This window comes from Odocoileus virginianus, chromosome 6 (genome assembly GCF_023699985.2).
Source record: "Odocoileus virginianus isolate 20LAN1187 ecotype Illinois chromosome 6, Ovbor_1.2, whole genome shotgun sequence".
Classification (NCBI taxonomy): Eukaryota; Metazoa; Chordata; class Mammalia; order Artiodactyla; family Cervidae; genus Odocoileus; species Odocoileus virginianus.
This window is the reverse complement of record NC_069679.1, coordinates 13,759,806-13,766,316: the sequence shown is the minus strand read 5'-3', so window position 1 is coordinate 13,766,316 and position 6,511 is coordinate 13,759,806.

Here is a 6,511-nt window from a genome sequence, read left to right as displayed (position 1 = left end):
GGTGATGCCATCTAGCCATCTCATCCTCTGTCATCCCCTTCTCCTCCTGCCCACAATCCCTCCCAGCATTAGGGTCTTTTCCAATGAGTCAACTCTTTGCATGAGGTGGCCAAAGTATTGGAGTTTCATACTAACATAAATTTCCCCCACCCTTACAACGTACTCAGTGCTGGATCTTGGCACATAGTCAGAAACAAGCAGTTTTTTTTTTTTTTAAGTTTTATTTATTTTGGGGCTATGCCTCGCAGGCTGCAGTATCTTAGTTCCCTGACCAGGTATCAAACCGATGCCCCTTGAGGCAGAAGTGCAGAGTTTTAACCACTGGACCGCCAGGGAAGTCCCTAGCCTCCTGACTTCTGTCCCTGCCTTTTTGGTAGAACCCAGGGTAACTGGCTGCTTTGGACTCTGATTGTTAGTGTTTGTCCTGGGTAGGTCCTGGGCATGGGGAAATCCTCTTATATCTGAGCTAATTCTACTCTAGATTTTGTAACATTTTCCTTCCGCTTATCAGATCCCAGCATCTGATATCTGGAGCAGTGGCTTTCTCTGCATCTCTGAATCAAATCTACACTGGTTGATCTTGTTTTTTCTGGGTAAACTAGTTGATCAGTATGCCATCAACAGCTTTTTCCACACTCTCTGTCCAAGAAGAGCCTATTTTTTTCTGGACTCATGGCCCTGCAGAGCAGCCCTGGAAGAGGCCAGAGAGCCAGCCCATGATCCTCACTGAACAGTTCTTGGACTGCACTGCCCTGGGCAGGGGATATGGCCTTGGACGAGAGCAGCTCCTGGGGAAGGACTGTGGGACCCCAGCAGGCCATGCTCACCCTGACCCTGCAGGGTTCCTACCGCTGTGCAAGCACACCTCTCTGAGCCTTCTTCCTAGGGTCACCAGGCCTGGTACTTCGACAACTTCCTAATATCCTGAACTTCCTCATCTACTGGGGAGCTCCATGGTGTGTCCACATCTCTCTCTGAGCAAGAAATGGAAGCTTTTGGTCCCAGTTTCTAGAACTGTCACTAACTACTTTACATGTGCTGCTGACTTTAACTCGAGGAGGGGCATTAGCTGTTATCCCCATTTTATGGATGAGCAAACTGATATTCAGAAAGGTGAAATGAATGCTCAAGGTCAGGGTCAGGATGTACCCTAGGTCTGCCTGGTACCTTTACTGCCCTGTGACTTTGCCTCTCACCATCCACCATTTTCTTATTAGCTGTGTCATCTTGAGCAGGTCGCTTAACCTCTTTTGGCCTCAGTTTTTTTGCAAATAAATTATAGTCTCTGTTGTGACTCCCTCTGAGGGTTGTTTCTGTCTGACTTCCAAGGAGACAAGACATAGTAGACCTTGTGCCTGGGCCTGTGACCCTGCTTCTCTGACTCCCTGGGCCCAGCCAGCTTGCCCTCACCTCTGTTTCCCCTCATCCAGGCCCCTGGTAGCTCTAGGCCCCTGATCCAGAAGAGGAGGAGGAATGATGGGGGGTGGGGTGGGGAAAGATCTCATCTCTGGCTGCTTGTGGTTTTCAAGATTGACTTGTCACCTTTGTAGTTTCTCTTAATGCTGTGAATTATGCAGGACTGCTGTGAATGATCATATGGTGTATGTGCTGGGGCTTTGCCAAGGAAGAAGTGGGGGGTTGAAATTCAGCCCACGCTGGGCACCTCTTGCTTGGCTCAAAGGCACCATCTGTCAAGAGGATGCATCTGCCCAGAGGGGACAGCCTTTTAAAATTCTTACAAAGGCCACACAGAGGTTCGCTGTGGGCTGGGAATGTGTTGGCTTTGCAGGAGCCCAGGGCTTGCAGCTCAGCCCTCAGACCCTGGAATCCAGATGGAGAAGGGGAGTGAGGAGATGCAGGGGGTTTACAGGTGCAGTTCCAGAAGCCATTGGGATCCCTCTCTGGGAGATGCCCAGCCTCCCAGAGACATGCAGAGGGATTCTCAAAGCCTTTGGCTCACTTCTCCCTGTAGACCTCTGCACGGAGGGCCCCATTCCAGACTGAACTCCCTAGAGCAACCACAGTCAGTCACAGACTGTTTTCACTTGCTTCAGAGAAGTTACTTCCTTATTCATCTCTCCCTTCCCAGTCCTTTCTGTATGGCCTCCAGATTAACATGCCTCAAACCCAGACTTCACTACATTCCTTCCTTCCCTGGCTCAGAAACTTGTCCAGCCGTCAGTGCACATGATCACACACACACACACACACACACACACACACACACACAGCAATCTCTCCAAGGCCAACAGCTGCTTTCTCTCAGCACACATGATCTCACACACACATACACACACACACTCTGTCTTTCCAAGGTGAACGGCTGCTTTCTCCTCCCTAATTTTAATTTCCCTTTGACCTACCACCTCCTGTCCCCAGGTCTCACCTTCAGACCTTTGCCTCCTGGATCTGTATCCTCACCCACTCCTTTTCACTCTCTAAATAGCGGCTTCCCCTATGGGCTGCACAGAGCCCCCCTCATTCCGGGCAGAGGACCACTGGCTTCAGGGGGTGCTGCAGGCCAGGCAAAGCTGCTCCAGGGTGCAGCTTGGTGCCTCAAGTGCCTTGAGGACTGGATTTGAAGCAGGTGCTCTGTGGGGCCTGCACCAGACAGCAGCTTCCTGTGTGATGGGGGCTCCCTGGGCGGGACTTGGGGACCTGAGGGTGCTAACAGCCTTGGCAGGGAGGCCAGAGGTCCCCAAGCAACAGGAGGAAATAAACTACAAGTGGCAGACTTTTTTCCCTTCTCTACCTGGTTCCTCCTGAACTTAACTTTTCTTAAACTTTGAGCTAACCAATGCAGTTTTTCTTATGGAAATGTTTTTCTTACGTTAATGAAACTATGTATTTGCTTTGGAATCTGCCTTTCTTCAAATCAGTTCCACCTAAGGCTAACTTTTTTCTTTTCTCAAACCTTGGGCTGATAATGGCTCAACAAACCAGTATTCATGTCAATTGTCTTATGGCCAGGGATGACACATCTTGTACCGCTCTATCTCAAAAGTGCATATTGTGGGAGAGGGGCCTGGCGAAATTCCTTCAGCCTTGAGGTGTCTCTCGTCTGATTAGCAGCTCGCTAACAGACATAAAATGGCCTTGCTAAAAACTAGCAGGCGGGCATTCTTTCTGCCCTCTTTTGATGTCTATGTCAGAAGTTTTCTCTATCTCTACCATACTTTAATAAAACTTTGCTACACAAAAAGCTCCAAGTAGTCAAGCCTCATCTCTGTCCCCGGATCGAAATCCTCTCCTCTGGAGGTCATGAATCCCGGCGTAGCACATGGCTCACAACTGCAGCCTTTCAGGCCCTTCTAGCTGTGAGTGGGCTCCAGCTCCCCCAGAGGCGCCCAGGACCCCCTGTATGGGAGGATGAAAGGTGGAGAACTTGCTGTTCCTGGGGCCCCTTGGCCCCTGCTGTTGTAGGATCCCCAGGAGGCCCCAGCCTGTAAGCCAGACGGCACACTTCTAGAGCCCAGAAGGTAACAGGGGCCGTGACTAAACGCTGCTCTCCCCCGCCCCCTATGCTCCAGTCACTGGCCACGTGTGGCCACTGAGCACTTGAAATGTGGCTCATCCCAGTTAGGATGTGCTGAAAGTGTACTGTACTAGTCCATAATAATATTATGGATATATTGGGTTAGATAAATCTTTTCACCTTTTTTTAAAAAATAGTTTTAATGTGGCTGTACTCCTTTTCCTATCTGGAACCAGTCTGCTGTTCCACGTCTGGTTCTAACTGTTGCTTCCTGACCTGCATACAGGTTTCTCAAGAGGCAGGTCAGGTGGTCTGGTATTGCCATTTCTTTCAGAATTTTCCACAGTTTATTGTGATCCACACAGTCGAAGGCTTTGGCGTAGTCAATAAAGCAGAAGTATATGTTTTTCTGGAATTCTCTTCTTTTTTGATGATCCAGCGGATGTTGGCAATTTGATCTCTGGTTCCTCTGCCTTTTCTAAAACCAGCTTGAACATCTGGAAGTTCATGGTTCACGTATTGCTGAAGCCTGGCTTGGAGAATTTTGAGCATTACTTCACTAGTGTGTGAGATGAGTGTAATTGTGCGGTAGTTTGAGCATTCTTTGGCATTGCCTTTCTTAGGCATTGGAATGAAAACTGATCTTTTCCAGTCCTGTGGCCACTGCTGAGATTTCCAAATTTACTGGCATATTGAGTGCAGCACTTTCACAGCATCATCTTTTAGGATTTGAAATAGCTCAACTGGAATTCTATCACATCCACTAGCTTTGTTCGTAGTGATGCTTTCTAAGGCCCACTTGACTTCACATTCCAGGATGTCTGGCTCTAGGTGAGTGATCACACCATCGTAATCATCTGGGTCATGAAGATCTTTTTTGTATAGTTCTTCTGTGTATTCTTTCCACCTCTTCTTAATATCTTCTGCTTCTGTTAGGTCCATACCATTTCTGTCCTTTATCGATCCCATCTTAGCATGAAATGTTCCCTTGGTATCTCTAATTTTCTTGAAGAGATCTCTAGAGACATTACTTTTCCAACAAAGGTCCTTCTGGTCAAGGCTATGGTTTTTCCAGTGGTCATGTATGGATGTGAGAGTTGGACTGTGAGGAAAGCTGAGCGCCAAAAAATTGATGCTTTTGAACTATGGTGTTGGAGAAGACTCTTGAGAGTATCTTGAACTGCAAGGAGATCCAACCAGTCCATCCTAAAGGAGATCAGTCCTGGGTGTTCATTGGAAGGACTGATGCTGAAGCTGAAACTCCAGTACTTTGGCCACCTCATGCGAAGAGTTGACTCATTGGAAAAGACCCTGATGCTGGGAGGGATTGGGGGCAGGAGGAGAAGGGGACGACAGAGGATGAGATGGCTGGATGGCATCACCGACTTGATGTGCATGAGTTTGAGTAAACTCCGGGAGTTTGTGATGGACAGGGAGGCCAGGTGTGCTGTGATTCGTGGGGTGGCAAAGAGTCAGACATGACTGAGTGACTGAACTGAACTGAATGTGTCTGTTAAAATATTAGAAAATACATTTGTGGGTCATATTGTATTTCTGTTGGACATTGCTGGTCTGGGTGTAAAAAACATAGGAGAGGACCTTGGATGGCTGTTCACACTGTGAAACAGGTGATGTTTAGGTCTAGGTTAGAGGAAACAGAGGCAACACATGGAGCCCAGACCATCGCAGGTGCCAGGTGTGGCCCCAGTGCTGCTCTGGGGCGGGAGGGCATGGCTGGTGCAGCTGCTTCCTGCTCTGGGTGCATCTCGGAACCGAGCCTCTGCTGGTGGGAATGGCAGCATCCTGGGTGTCTGAGTGCATGGTGTGTGCAGACGAAGACCTGTGAGTCTGGGGAGGAAGCTGACAGATCCTTTCCAGGTGGCTCTTGTTACATTCTGAGAGGTGACTCATCCAGACTCTCCTCCCCTCAGGCCACCCCGCGTAAATGACCACCACTCACAGCAGATCATTCTGAACCACAGTGTGTGGGGATCCTAGGGGTGGGGAGGAGGAAATTCCCAGCCAAGAACTGGGGCGTGAAGGAGGCCATGGTGCCCACTGCATCCACCCACAGGGCTCTGGAGCTGTCAAGAGATGCTTTCAGGGGGACCCTGATGGCTTTTCTGTCCTAAGCTAATTGCTAGTTCCCAGCAAATCTGCAGCCAGAGTGAAAGGCTTAGGACTTCTGAGAACCACCACCAACACCAGATTCCTTCCCCCACCCTCTTCAAGTCCCCCAGAGTGTCTCTGGCCTAGCTAGAGGCTAGGCTTCTTCCCCTGCCATCCCTCCACCCCAGCCAGAGCACAGGGATTGCAGAATGACTCTGGGCAGGCAAGGTGCCTTCTCCCTGGGGCAGCCTGGCCTGCCAGTGGAGTCCTGGTTTGTGGAGGAGGTGCGCCCTCTGCAGGACTAACGTGCAGGCGCAGGTTCCACAGCAAGGAGGTGGTGACTGGTTCTAGAGCCTATACCTTGCAGCTGTAGGAAGACACAGTCTTGAAAAGGCCTTTCCTCCTGTGGCTGCTACTTCTTGGGTTGCAGAATAAATGATCATTGTTGTTTTTGTTCAGTCGCCAAGTCGTGTCCGACTCTTCTTGACCCCGTGGACTGCAGCATGCTAGGCCTCCCTGTCCCCCACCATCTCCTGGAGTGTGCCCAAGTTCAGGTTCATTATATCAGAAATGCCATCCAACCGTCTCATCCTATGTCAGCCCCTTATCCTCCTGCCCTCAGTCTTCCCCAGTATCAGGGTCTTTTTCCAGTGAGTCAGCTCTTCGAATCAGGTGGTGGAAGTATTGGAGCTTCAGCTTCAGCATCAGTCCTTCCAATGAATATTCAGGACTGATTTCCTTTAAGATTGACTGGTTTGATTTCCTTGCTGTCCAAGGGACTCTTGAGTCTTCTCTAGCACCACAGTTCAAAAGCATCAGTTCTTTGGAGCTCTGCGTTCTTTATAATCCAGCTCTCACAACCATACATGACTACTGGAAAGACCATAGCCTTGACTAAATGGACCTTTATCAGCAAAGTGATGTCTT